Source organism: Poeciliopsis prolifica, unplaced genomic scaffold (assembly GCF_027474105.1).
Source record: "Poeciliopsis prolifica strain line A6 unplaced genomic scaffold, Auburn_PproV2 SCAFFOLD066, whole genome shotgun sequence".
In the NCBI taxonomy this organism is placed as follows: Eukaryota; Metazoa; Chordata; class Actinopteri; order Cyprinodontiformes; family Poeciliidae; genus Poeciliopsis; species Poeciliopsis prolifica.
The window spans coordinates 845,794-861,270 of NW_026562441.1; the positions used below are offsets into that span (position 1 = coordinate 845,794).

Below are 15,477 nucleotides of genomic sequence, written 5' to 3' on the forward strand. Positions count from 1 at the left end.
TACTCACGATTAATCATTTCAGCTCTAATTCAATCCTATTCATAACTTTACATGTTGAGTATTTTTCAGTTTTTTGATATTTCAGCACCTCAAACGCGCCTCCCTGCTGTTAGTTTAAGCCGTGCAATGCCCTACCTGTCCAGCAGGGGAGCTGTCGTCTCTCGGAGGACGTAAACAGTCGGCGCAGGCCATCATCGCTCGCTGCATCTTGAGAATGTTTTATTTTGAGGAGTGTTTAAAGGTAAAGAGCTAGAGCAACCAGAGCTGCTGGATGTAGAATAAAAATAGATAAATTGATCCTCCAGCTGCAAGTTGGAAAAATTATCTAAATTTGTCATTATTTTGAACATTATGTAGTAAAAAGCAGTTATTCTGCTCCTGCTCCTTGTTTTTGACTGAATTTTGATCCATTTTGTTGGTTTATTTTCGGTTTCTTTCCAAAAATATCAGTTTGAGATTAAGAGATTAGGATCTAAATGCCAAATAGAAACGGCTTCACAGCAGAAATGTAAAGCTGAAGCTCATTTCAGATTTCAGTTTCCTACCTGCACCATCAGTTTAAAGCCTACTGACAGTTTTACTGCTAAAGTCAAACATCAGCGGAGCGATGGAGGAGTTAAAAGATTAATCCTTCAGATTAGAATTAAAAACAAAGAAGTTTCCACAAATCCAGACAAAACCAGGAACGACTTCAGCTGAAGAATCAAATGTTTCTCCTCCCCACGCTCTCACTTTTTACTCCTCCTCCCATTTTGTCGTAGCTGGAGGGATTAAAAAAAAAAACACGCCCCCCAGGTGCATCATGGGAAAATATTTGGAGATTAAAAAAGCTCCTGGCAAGAGAAACGGAGCTGAAAAACGGAAATAAACTGAGCTTGTTCTCCGTTTTACAAATCCATCAGGTGTGTGTGTGTGTGCGCGTGTGTGTGTGTGTGTGTGTGTGTTTTACTACAGCTTTTTGTTTGTGTGTCTATAAGAGGATTAATGGTGAGGATGTGCAAAACCAGCACAAACTGACTTGATTTCTCTCAAAATTAATCTCCAAAACTGACACGTACACACACACACACACACACACACACACACACACACACACACACACACACACACACACACACACACACACACACACACACACACACACTTACTGAGGAGTGTGACCTTAAATCATCCTCTCTGTAAACTCTGACTTCCATCCTGCTGTGATGCTGCAGCTTGGAGTCGATGCTGCAGCAAACCGACGCTCGAAACTCGACGTCCTCTGACCTCTAGAAATACGGCAAGCCAACGAGATTTTAATCATATTCCTGTTATTTCATTTTAAAGCCTAAAGCATACAGGAACGTGTGTGTGTGTGTGTGTTGTGTGTGTGTTGTGTGTGTGTGTGTGTGTGTGTGTGTGTGTGTGTGTGTACCTTGACTATCTGAGTGCAGCAGAGCTTCCTGACGTCGTACGGGTCGACTGTAGAGACGTGTATTTTGACTCTGGATGCCTTGGCAACTGCAACTTGACACTCTGTTTTTATATTTTAAGAAAAGAAAGATCAAAGTTTATTTATAGCACATTTATAACAAACTCTTCAGACCAAAACGCTTCAGAACAAACAAGATCACATCAATGACAAAATAGAAATAAAGTTTAGTAAAACTAATAAGACAAATATAAAATTGGCCAAAAGCTAACAGCATGAAAATAAAAAGTTAGTTTGTTGGGATCTGGACCTGATTTACATGAAGTGAAGATAAAATCATTCATCTGTGTCGACGTACCAACATGAAGGAGCTGCTGAGACGAGTCAGCACCAGCCGGGGCGCCACCTGGTGGTTAGAGAACAACATAACATCAGCCTTAAACTTGGCAAACTTTATTCAGTTCACACTTTGTGTTTTTCAGGTGCTTGATAAAATCTTCTAACAGTTCTGATTGTTTTTGGTTAGCAGTCTGAATGTTTTCAGCTAAACTTCACATAAACAAACACGCAGTAATGGATTAATTTTCAATCAAGTTTTAAGCACTGGAGTTAAAAATGTATATTTATATTTTCAATGAGACTCTTTTAAAGTATGTGTGCGATTTTAAATAGATAATAAATAATTTAAAGCAAAGAAAATTAAAAAAAGATTCCTCCATGGCCACCAGGGGGCTCTGTAGTTTTATAAATTAATCTTTCAGTCATCGGATGTTGAACAACGGAGACAGAAACTTACAACCAGCCGCAGGATTCTCCAGGTTGTTGTTCGTCTCGCCGCGCGGCGCCCGGCCGTCCATCAGCGTCTGCAGGTTGGCGAATCCTCGCCTCAACGAATTCATGATGGCGGGACGATCAGCGCTCCTGGAATCAGACAGGAAAACCATAATTTAATCTGACTCGGATTATATTTAGTTACAGTTATTTCAATGTGGATGTTTTTTCTAATTCTGGTTTCACCATTAAGATTTAACATAAACATGGAGATAAAGTTACTCAAACACAGAATTTGGCAGTAACTAGTTACATTTACTCAGTTACTTTAGTAACTTTTAGGAGTATTTTTACTACGCTGTACTTTAAATAATTTTATTGTAAAGTATTTCTATTCTTACTTAGGTAAAATTTCTGGATTTTCTTCCCACTGGGTGAAAAACAAAACAAAACAGACAAACTGCAGTTTTTGTTTAAGTTTCATCAGTTTTTCTTTTAAAGAAATTGATTTGGAAAAATATATATTTTGATTGATTTTCTTATTTTTGTTTCTTATATGAATTATTGTCATTTCTGACCTTAAAATATAAAAACGTCCATTTAACTTCATATCTTTGTTTATCTGATGGAGTAACTTTTCAAATATTAAATGATTTTTTGATCTTTATGTCAAGTATTGCTACTGAAAAGACTGAAGTTTTTAAACTCAAAACCTGCCGATAAAAACATGAAAACTTTTAGTTTTAATGCTGAACAAATAAATTCACTTCCCCTTTGACTGTGAGATGTTGACATGTGGAGCTAAAATTGTGCGTTGTGTGATTATCTGGGTGTAAAGTTCCTGAAACGGTTATCATATCTTACAGTAAACAGATCGTCTGAGACGACAAGAAACAGGTTGACCAACTTATTAAAGTGACACAGAGAAACTGAAATCTACTTAAAGGAGCAGTTTTCTGTAAAACTGGGGGGTTGTTTGTTGTTGTTTTTTTTAATGTTTTTCCTTATAAAACACATTTGGTGACTGAATGACTGAAATACTTTAGTCTCCATGGCAACCGATCAGCTGTTCAGAACGCCTGGGTGGACGTAGCTCCGCCTTCAATGGAGCTCCTCCCCCACTCAGTTCCTTCAGACTAGCCAACAGGAATTAGCAAAAAGCTGGTGGAACTGCTGAGCTCCTTATTAAAGGGTTTTAACACAGGAGCCATGTTGGCACGACTGTCTGAGGGCGGCGTTTCAGAAAGAGCAAGAGCTTCTTAAAGAGACAGAGGCCCAATTTAAAGATTTTAAATAAGGAAGTTAAACTTATTTTAAGACATATCTGATATATTTAGCATTTTTAACAACTGAAGGCAACACAGTTGCTTGACTTTGTTATAAAATGTCTCTATAAAACACGTCGTACTGCCCCTTTAAGACGGAAAGTATTTAGTAAACTGTATTTGTCGTCATTAACCAGGCTTTTCACTTTTGCTTTAATTTGATATAAACCGCCACTCACCTTATTTACTCAGGTAAATAAGGTGAGTATTTTTAAAGTGTAACCTATTTCCTGTTCTTGCTGCTGAGAATAAATAATTTTTTATTTAAATGTTGAGCTTATGAGAATTCAATTCATACGAAAATAAGGCTGTTTTGGTTAGTGAAATATTCCATGTTTAATTTAAAATTGGCAGAAAATAATAGAATAGATTAATTAGGCCCGAGCAGCTAAGCGCTGCGAAGGCCTATTGTTTCTGTACTGTTTATTATTATTATTAGGCCCGAGCAGCTAAGCGCTGCGAAGGCCTATTGTTTTCCTACTGTTTATTATTATTATTAGGCCCGAGCAGCTAAGCGCTGCGAAGGCCTATTGTTTCTGTACTGTTTATTAGGCCCGAGCAGCTAAGCGCTGCGAAGGCCTATTGTTTTCCTATTGTTTATTATTAGGCCCGAGCAGCTAAGCGCTGCGAAGGCCTATTGTTTTCCTACTGTTTCTTATTAGGCCCGAGCAGCTAAGCGCTGCGAAGGCCTATTGTTTTCTATTGTTTATTATTATTATTATTCTTCCACCCAAATGAATTGGCTTTTTGGGGCTTTATCATATTCAAAAACTCACCAAACTTGGCGGAGGCCTTAAGCCTGTTTAAAATTTACGTATTTTAAAGTCGTAGCAAAAATTGCAACAGAAATGTCTCTACGGCGCCACCTAGAAATTGGAAAAACACCCTTTTTTACCCTCTGCTATTCACTTATTTTATCGTAGACACATGAAATTTGGTACACTTGTAGAGCTCCCCAAGACGCTCAAAATTTACAATTAATGTCATAGTGCAAGTATCACAGGAAGTCAGCCATTTTTGATTGAAGTTCCCATTTTGACCCCATTTTTGCCGATTTTTGCCGTTTACAGCCTTTGTATTTGATCTATCTCCTCCTAGGGATTTTGATTGATCGACTTCAACTCGGTCAGTCTGTCATAGGCATGTCCCATCTAAAGTTATCTAAACGGTGAGTTTTTGAGTATGTTGAAGGGGGGTTAGCAGGGGTCAAAGTTCACCTACTCGCCATAAAAAAATAAACTGCTATATCTCCTACACAGAAACTCACAGAAGCATCAAAGTTTCTGTGATTGATCATCATCGGGTCTTCTACAATACCCTATGGTCGAATGATGACATCACTTAGGCCACGCCCCCTGAGAACAGGAAGTGTAATGTTTTACTGTGAACTGTCGCTATCTGACCCCTTTGACCTCATCAACATGAAACTGTGCCCAGACACAGAGAACATGTTGGTGTATTGAGGATTCCAACCCCGACCAGCTTCGATGGAGCAGGTGGGCGTGGCGGCGTGGCGAAGTCACCTGTAACGCCATCGCCATACGTTTGGCTCTCAATTCCACATTTTCGGGCCCAGCTGCTGCAAACTCATAAGGATGGACCCTCATCCACTCCCAACAGGAATCCATCACAATATTTGGTGGGCGTAGCCTAATTTCTCTATAGCGCCCCCTAGAAAACTTTAAATGATCAGCCCCAAGCCATGCTTTAACCTACAAATACGAAACTTTGTACACATGTGTACCTTGTCAGGACGTACAAAAAAGTCTCTTGGAGCCATTGTCTAAACCCCACAGGAAGTCAGCCATTTTGGATTCAAGTTCGGTTTTTGACCCCATTTTTGCCGTTTACAGCCTTCATATTTGATCTATCTCCTCCTAGGGATTTCGATTGATCGGCTTCAAACTCGGTCAGTCTGTTCATAAGGCATGTCTCATCTAAAGTTATCTAAACGGTGAGTTTTTGAGTATGCTGAAGGGGGGTTAGCAGGGGTCAAAGTTCACCTACTCGCCATAAAAACATAAACTGCTATATCTCCTACACAGAAACTCACAGAGGCACCAAAGTTTCTGTGATTGATCATCATCGGGTCTCCTACATTACCCTATGGTCGAATGATGACATCACTTAGGCCACGCCCCCTGAGAACAGGAAGTGTAATGTTTTACTGTGAACGTTCGCTATCCGACCCCTTTGACCTCATCAACATGAAACTGTGCCCAGACACCGAAGACATGTTGGTGTATTGAGGATTCCAACCCCGACCAGCTACGATAGAGCAGGTGGGCATGGCGGCGTGGCGAAGTTACCTGTAACGCCATCGCCATACGTTTGGCTCTCAATACCACATTTTCGGGCTCAGCTGCTGCAAACTCACAAGGATGAATATTTATCCACTCCCCGACTGGAATCCATCACAATATTTGTAGGGCGTGGCCTAATTTCTCTATAGCGCCCCCTAGAAAACAGCAGCCCATAGGTTATGTTGTTATTAATTATTTAAATATACATTATTATAACTTTTTATATATATAAGTTTATTTTGTGGGTTAAAGTACAAACATTCATTCATTTTTGCTAGAAATAATACAAACAAGTCATTCAGCAAAACTTATGACACAGCGAAGTAAGAACACACTGGGGTCAGTGTTGATGGAGTACCACTGGCACCTTGTGGAGAAATACTGGTACTGCTAGTGCAATACCAGTATTGCGACAGCAGGAGGCAGTGGTACTCCATCAATGAGAAAACAGATCGACGCTACGTAATAACAGTCAGCCGGCGACAGCTGGAGCTGCAAAGTTTTCCTGAACATTTTGCTTGCTTTTTGGAGCCACAGAACTGGACTACGCTCAACATTTTGCTTGGATTTTGGAGTTGCAAATACGAACCATGCTTTGGAGCAAGAAGGCTCTGTTGGACCGGAGTTGGAGAAGTTTAATGGGCTCTTTGCATCTCAGCTTACACGTTCGGGAAACACGGCTGAAATGTTTTTCCAAGGTAACAATTAATAATGTACATCGATCCGAAACCCCAACAAGTAAGGCAAAGAAAGGTTTTAAGATGTTCTCCTCGTTATACATTCACAGATATGAAGGTGAGTTTTATTTTTCTTTAAACTGCTAGCACAAGCCTGCTAGCTTTCTAGTAAAATCTGCTATTTAATTATCTAAAGATTTCTCAGCCATTCTAACGGACACTGTTTGTGCCTTATTTTCAAGCATATTACGTGTGTTTTATTGTTAACGACAATAAAGCAGCGGGGAGGGGGGCAGATTACAGTTCAGACTTTTTGCTTGAAGTATGACGAAGAAAAACGAGCACAGAGCTTACTCTGGTATCGGAGTTCTAGTTCAGCTGACTGTTCAGATTCAGAGTTATTACTTTTAGAAAAATGGCCGTGTTGCTTAAGATTTCTGTGTTATTTCGTTTTATTACTTTTGCATGCTTGTTGTGAATGGCTCATTAAGACGGTGTTTAGAGCGGTGTGTACGGCGTTAGCTTCAAGTGGTAGCTTTAACTTGTAGCAACGAATATTTACAAGCTGTCTTAATTGAGGATGGCTTGGAAATCCATGAAAACTTAAACAAAGTACATAGTATTGTTTTATTTGTGTCTTAAGTACGACTTTGTCTTTTATAGCAGTCATAGTTTCTGAAAGTGGAAAAAAAAGCCGCATTCGGGTATACAGTTGTGACGTCAGCGCGGCAGGTGCAAAGAGCCCATTGCTGTTCGTTTAAACAGTCGTAACTCGCGGTGCGGTGAGTAATTTATTCCTTCCTGCTGGTTCTGGAAGCCGTCATGTTTGGAACAGTTATTCTGAGGAGGATGCTAACCCAATGCCTGAGGCCTGCAACGTTTTTAATGCTAACGAAGCGCTTGACTAATTCAATAAACTGAATAGTGTGTGTGATACATCCAGTTTTCATACATTCAGACTTGTTTGTTATTATGTATAGAAGATGTTTAAAATGTCGTTTGAAAGAGCTCTGAAAAAATGCTAAGTATCTTTTTACAGATCCATTGGGGTTGTAATATTTAGTTGCAGCACTTCCTGTGATTAATACCTAATTAATGGATGGGATTCAGCCTGTGCTATTGTTCTAATGTGCTGAAAGTTAACTGTGCTCTCTTAATGTGCATTGCCCTTGGTTTATTACTGAACAGTGGTTTATTAAACTGATACATCTTAACCTTCACCATTTTCCTGACTCATTTCACGATAACGTTAAGTTGCACTGCATTTACATCTCAGTTGTAGTTAACATCAAGCATGTGGGTGTGGCTTAGTGTAAAACTTTCACTATTTACCATGAAACATCAACATTAAATGACTTCCAAATGCAAGATCACAGCTGCATCATCACACTTCCTCTGTCTTTCTAGAGAACAGCCCTGAACACATTTCATGGTCACTTGATGACCTCACTGTAGCCCCGCCCACTTTTAAGAGGCAGTCACATGTTTTTTCTGCTGTATGTTTTACTGTTATTCTATAATTTATATGGGTTTCATCATGTGAATACTGACTAAATGATAACATAATGAACTCTATGAATGCTGGCTGCTGACCGAACCGCATTGGGGTGTAGAAATGACGAAATGCATTACTTCGCCACGTGCATATGATCGGCTCTAAATGACACGTGGATCATCGGACTGGCGCCAAATTGAAAACGTATGACCTTTGTTGACCTCTAAAGAGCAAAACAGCATTGAAATGTATTTTGACTCCACTGCGCCCCTACATTGATCCGCCAGCTGTATTTCCTCGCTAAACCAATGAATCTATACCACATTTTTTTGCATCTTGAAGGATAGCCGCCGAACGCATAGATGCGTACCGCCTGGAGGACGGGCGCGGAAACTGCGCAACAACTTCTGTCTTAGCACGTGCGCAGCGTTGATGGAAACTGAGCAACTGCTTCCGCGGTGCGGGCGGAGGCGCTGAAAACTGCGTGAGAACTTCTGTGGTGGCTGGCGTGAGGCGGCGGTTGCTCGTACCCCGCGGTGGCAATAGGCCGGAGCGGCGCTTGGCTGCGAGGGCCGTTCGAGGCTGCTTGCAGCTTTAATTATTATTATTCTGCCCCCCTAAAGAGGGGCCTTTTTGGGGGCTTTATCATTTTCAAAAACTCACCAAACTTGGCGGACACGTAAAGGGAGTTTCAAAATTTTGTATTTTAAGGTCATTGCAAAAATCCCATAAAAAATGGCTCAATAGCGCCACCTACAAATTTTCAAAGGACCCTTGCTATTCACTTACTTTATCCTAGAGACATGAAATTTGGTACACTTGTAGAGCTCCCAAGATGCTCAAAATTTACAATTAATGTCATAGTGCAAGTATCACAGGAAGACAGCCATTTTGGATTGAAGGTCCAATTTTGAGGCCATTTTTGCCGTTTACAGCCTTCGTATTTGATCGAACTCCTCCTAGGGATTTCGATTGATCGGCTTTAAACTCGGTCAGTCTGTTCATAAGGCATGTCCCATCTAAAGTTATCAAAACGGTGAGTTTTTGAGTATGCTGAAGGGGGGTTAGCAGGGGTCAAAGTTCACCTACTCGCCGTAAAAAAATAAACTGCTATATCTCCTACACAGAAACTCACAGAGGCACCAAAGTTTCTATGATTGATCATCATTGGGTGTCCTACAATACCCTATGGTCGAATGATGACATCACTTTGGCCACGCCCCTGAGAACAGGAAGTGTAATGTTTTACTGTGAACTTTCACTATCTGACCCCTTTGACCTCATCAACATGAAACTGTGCCCAGACACAGAAGACATGTTGGTGTGTTGAGGATTCCAACCCCGACCAGCTTCGATGGAGCAGGTGGGCGTGGCGGCATGGCGAATTGACCTGTAACGCCATCGCCATACGTTTTTGCTCTCAATTCCACAGTTTCTGTTCCAGCTGCTCCAACCTCACAAGGATGGATCTTCATCCACTCCCCGACAGGAATCCATCACAATATTTGGTGGGCGTGGCCTAATTTCTCTATAGCGCCCCCTAGAACACTTTAAATGATCAGCCCCAAGCCATGCTTTAACCTCCAATTACGAAACGTTGTACACATGTACCTTGTCAGGACTTACAAAAAAGTCTCTTGGAGCCATGGTCTAATCCCCACAGGAAGACAGCCATTTTGGATTGAAGGTCCAATTTTGAGGCCATTTTTGCCGTTTACAGCCTTCGTATTTGATCGAACTCCTCCTAGGGATTTCGATTGATCGGCTTTAAACTCGGTCAGTCTGTTCATAAGGCATGTCCCATCTAAAGTTATCAAAACGGTGAGTTTTTGAGAATGCTGAAGGAGGGTTAGCAGGGGTCAAAGTTCACCTACTCGCCATAAAAACATAAACTGTTATATTTCCTACACAGAAACTCACAGAGGCACCAAAGTTACTGTGATTGATCATCATCGGGTGTCCTACAATACCGTATGGTCGAATGGTGACATCACTTAGGCCACGCCCCCTGAGAACAGGAAGTGTAATGTTTTACTGTGAAAGGTCGCTATCTGACCCCTTTGACCTCATCAACATGAAACTGTGCCCAGACACAGAAGCCATGTTGGTGTGTTGAGGATTCTAATCCCGACCAGCTACGATGGAGCAGGTGGGCGTGGCGGCGTGGCGAAGTGTCCTGTAACGCCATCGCCATACGTTTGGCTCTCAATTCCACATTTTTGGGCGCAGCTGCTCCAAACTCACAAGGATGGATCTTCATCCACTCCCCGACAGGAATCCATCACAATATTTGTAGGGTGTGGCCCAATTTCTCTATAGCGCCCCCTAGAAAATTTAAAATGATCAGCCCCAAGCCATGCTTTAACCTACAATTACGAAACTTTGTACACATGTGTACCATGTCAGGACTTACAAAAAAGTCTCTTGGAGCCATGGTCTAAACCCCAGAGGAAGTCGGCCATTTTAGATTGAAGTTCAGATTTTGATCCCATTTTTGCCGTTTATAAACCATTTCAGTAATTCGCCACTTGGGGTCAGTATTGCTCCACAAATGAAACAGCAGATAATCAGGATGAAGAACAATATCAGTATTTCGCCAGTAGGTGTCAGTGTTCCTCCACCGATGATAAACAGATCCACGGGCGGATGGGCGTGAAAACTTTGTGAGTGTGTTGCCATGACATTTCTAAAAGGATAGAAATGTCTCAGATAATTTTTGAATTAAATCATGCAGTAAATGTAGCGTTTTCTTACTTCTTACAAACCATTTCAGTAATTCGCCACTCTGAGTAAGTATTACTCCAACAATGAAATAGAGTGCTTTAGAAACACAGCTGAAAATGATGAAAAATGACGAACTGTAGTACTTCGCTATGTGCATATGATCGGCTGTAAATGTCACGTGGATCATCCGACTGACGCCAAATTGGATACGTATGACCTTTGTTGACCTCTAAAGAGAACAACAGCATTGAAATATATTTTGACTCCACTGCGCGTCCTACATTAATCCGCCAGCTATATTTCCTCGCTAAAGCAATGAATCTATACCACATTTTTTTTGCATCGTCAAGGATAGCCGCCGAACGCATAGATGCGTACCGCCTGGTGGACGGGCGCGGAAACTGCGGAACAACTTCTGTCTTAGCACGTGCGCAGCTTTGATGAAAACTGAGCAACAGCTTCCGCGGTGCGGGCGGAGGCGCTGAAAACTGCGTGAGAGCTTCTGTGGTGGCTGGCGTGAGGCGGCGGTTGCTCGTACCCGCGGTGGACAATAGGCCGGAGCGGCGCTTGGCTGCGAGGGCCGTTCGAGGCTGCTTGCAGCTTTAATTATTATTATTATTTTTCTTCCCACCTCTTTGGGGGCTTTTTGGGGGCCTTATCATATTGGAAAACTCACCAAACTTGGCGGAGGCCTTAAGCCTGTTTAAAAATTTTGATTTTTAAGGTCATCACAAAAATCCCACAAGAAATGGCTCAATAGCGCCACCTAGAAATTTTCAAAGGACCCTTTGCTATTCACTTACTTTATCCTAGAGACATGAAATTTGGTACACTTGTAGAGCTTCCCAAGATGCACAAAATTTACAATTAATGTCATAGTGCAAGTATCACAGGAAGTCAGCCATTTTGGATTGAAGGTCCAATTTTGAGGCCATTTTTGCCGTTTACAGCCTCCGTATTTGATCGAACTCCTCCTAGGGATTTCGATTGATCGGCTTCAAACTCGGTCAGTCTGTTCATAAGGCATGTCCCATCTAAAGTTATCAAAACGGTGAGTTTTTGAGTATGCTGAAGGGGGGTTAGCAGGGGTCAAAGTTCACCTACTCGCCGTAAAAAAATAAACTGCTATATCTCCTACACAGAAACTCACAGAGGCACCAAAGTTTCTATGATTGATCATCATCGGGTGTCCTACAATACCCTATGGTCGAATGATGACATCACTTTGGCCACGCCCCCTGAGAACAGGAAGTGTAATGTTTTACTGTGAACTTTCACTATCTGACCCCTTTGACCTCATCAACATGAAACTGTGCCCAGACACAGAAGACATGTTGGTGTATTGAGGATTCCAACCCCGACCAGCTTCGATGGAGCAGGTGGGCGTGGCGGCGTGGCGAAGTGACCTGTAACGCCATCACCATACGTTTGGCTCTCAATTCCACTGTTTCGGTCCCAGCTGCTCCAAACTCACAAGGATGGATCTTCATCTACTCCCCGACAGGAATCCATCACAATATTTGGTGGGCGTGGCCTAATTTCTCTATAGCGCCCCCTAGAAAACTTTAAATGATCAGCCCCAAGCCATGCTTTAACCTACAATTACAAAACGTTGTACACATGTGTACCTTGTCAGGACTTACAAAAAAGTCTCTTGGAGCCATGGTCTAAACCCCACAGGAAGTCGGCCATTTTAGATTGAAGTTCAGATTTTGACCCCATTTTTGCCATTTACAGCCTCCGCATTTGATCGAACTCCTCCTAGGGATTTCGATTGATCGGCTTCAAACTCGGTCAGTCTGCTCATAAGACATGTCCCATCTAAAGTTATCAAAACGGTGAGTTTTTGAGTATGCTGAAGGGGGGTTAGCCGGGGTCAAAGTTCACCTACTCGCTGTAAAAAAAGAAACTGTTATATCTCCTACACAGAAACTCACAGAGGCACCAAAGTTTCTGGGATTGATCATCATCGGGTGTCCTACAATACCCTATGGTGGAATGATGACATCAGTTAGGCCACGCCCCCTGAGAAAAGGAAGTGTCATGTTTTACTCCGAACGGTCGCTATCTGACCCCTTTGACCTTATCAACATGAAACTGTGCCCAGACACAGAAGACATGTTGGTGTGTTGAGGATTCCAACCCCGACCAGCTTCGATGGAGCAGCTGGGCGTGGCGGCGTGGCGAAGTGACCTGTAACGCCATCGCCATACGTTTGGCTCTCAATTCCACATTTTTGGGCGCAGCTGCTCCAAACTCACAAGGATGGATCTTCATCCACTCCCCGACAGGAATCCATCACAATATTTGTAGGGTGTGGCCTAATTTATCTATAGCGCCCCCTAGAAAATTTTAAATGATAAGCCCCAAGCCATGCTTTAACCTACAATTACAAAACTTTGTACACGTGTGTACCATGTCAGGACTTACAAAAAAGTCTCTTGGAGCCATGGTCTAAACCCCAGAGGAAGTCGGCCATTTTAGATTGAAGTTCAGATTTTGATCCCATTTTTGGCGTTTATAAACCATTTCAGTAATTCGCCACTTGGGTCAGTATTGCTCCACAAATGAAACAGCAGATAAACAAGATGAAGAACAATATCACTATTTCGCCAGTAGGTGTCAGTGTTCCTCCACCAATGACAAACAGATCCACGGGCGGATGGGCGTGAAAACTTTGTGAGAGCGTTGCCATGACATTTCGAAAAGGATAGAAATGTCTCAGATAATTTTTTGTTGAATTAAATCATGCAGTAAATGTAGCGTTTTCTTACTTCTTACAAACCATTTCAGTAATTCGCCACTCTGAGTAAGTATTACTCCAACAATGAAATAGAGTGGATCATCCGACTGACGCCAAATTGGATACGTATGACCTTTGTTGACCTCTAAAGAGAAGAACAGCATTGAAATATATTTTGACTCCACTGCGCGTCCTACATTAATCCGCCAGCTATATTTCCTCGCTAAACCAATGAATCTGCACCACATTTTTTGAATCGTCAAGGAGCGCCTCCGACGCATCAGTGCGTACCGCCTGGTGGACGGGCGCGGAAACTGCGCAACAACTTCTGTGTTAGCACGTGGTCAGCGTTGATGGAAACTGAGCAACAGCTTCCGTGGTGCGGGCGGAGGAGCTGAAAACTGCGTGAGAGCTTCTGTGGTGGCTGGCGTGAGGCGACGGTTGCTAGTACCCCGCGGTGGCAATAGGCCGGAGCGGCGCTTGGCTGCGAGGGCCGTTCGAGGCTGCTTGCAGCTTTAATTATTATTATTATTATTATTATTTTTCTTCCCACCTCTTTGGGGGGCTTTTTGGGGGCCTTATCATATTGGAAAACTCACCAAACTTGGCGGAGGCCTTAAGCCTGTTTAAAAATTTTGATTTTTAAGGTCATCACAAAAATCCCACAAGAAATGGCTCAATAGCGCCACCTAGAAATTTTCAAAGGACCCTTTGCTATTCACTTACTTTATCCTAGAGACATGAAATTTGGTACACTTGTAGAGCTCCCCAAGATGCTCAAAATTTACAATTAATGTCATAGTGCAAGTATCACAGGAAGTCGGCCATTTTGGATTGAAGGTCCAATTTTGAGGCCATTTTTGCCGTTTACAGCCTCCGTATTTGATCGAACTCCTCCTAGGGATTTCCATTGATCGCCTTCAAACTCGGTCAGTCTGTTCATAAGGCATGTCCCATCTAAAGTTATCAAAACGGTGAGTTTTTGAGTATGCTGAAGGGGGGTTAGCAGGGTCAAAGTTCACCTACTCGCCATAAAAAAATAAACTGCTATATCTCCTACACAGAAACTCACAGAGGCACCAAAGTTTCTGTGATTGATCATCATCGGGTGTTCTACAATACCCTATGGTCGAATGATGACATCACTTAGGCCACGCCCCATGAGAACAGGAAGTGTAATGTTTTACTGTGGACAGTCGCTATCTGACCCCTTTGACCTCATCAACATGAAACTGTGCCCAGACACAGAAGACATGTTTGTGTATTGAGGATTCTAATCCCGACCAGCTACGATGGTGTAGGTGGGCGTGGCGGCGTGGCGAAGTGACCTCTAACGCCATCGCCATACGTTTGGATCTCAATTCCACATTTTCGGGCCCAACTGCTCCAAACTCACAAGGATGGACCCTCATCCACTCCTCGACAGGAATCCATCACAATATTTGGTGGGCGTGGCCTAATTTCTCTATAGCGCCCCCTAGAAAACTTTAAATGATCAGCCCCAAGCCATGCTTTAACCTACAATTACGAAACTTTGTACACATGTGTACCATGTCAGGACTTACAAAAAAGTCTCTTGGAGCCATGGTCTAAACCCCACAGGAAGTCAGCCATTTTAGATTGAAGTTCAAATTTTGACCCCATTTTTGCCATTTACAGCCTTGGTATTTGATCGAACTCCTCCTAGGGATTTCGATTGATCGGCTTGAAACTCGGTCAGTCTGTTCATAAGGCATGTCCCATCTAAAGTTATCAAAACGGTGAGTTTTTGAGTATGCTGAAGGGGGGTTAGCAGGGGTCAAAGTTCACCTACACGCCATAAAAACATAAACTGCTATATCTCCTACACAGAAACTCACAGAGGCACCAAAGTTACTGTGATTGATCATCATCGGCTGCCCGACAATACCCTATGGTCGAATGATGACATCACTTAGGCCACGCCCCTGAGAACAGGAAGTGTCATGTTTTACTGTCAATGGTCGCTATCTGACCCCTTTGACCTCATCAACATGAAACTGTGCCCAG

At 42.4% G+C, this 15,477-nt stretch overlaps 1 pseudogene; it reads right to left on the reverse strand.

Annotated features, from left to right (window-relative positions):
* LOC129351353 (type II inositol 3,4-bisphosphate 4-phosphatase-like) overlaps positions 1 to 15,477 on the reverse strand; it is a 50,024-nt pseudogene that overhangs the window by 16,834 nt on the left and 17,713 nt on the right.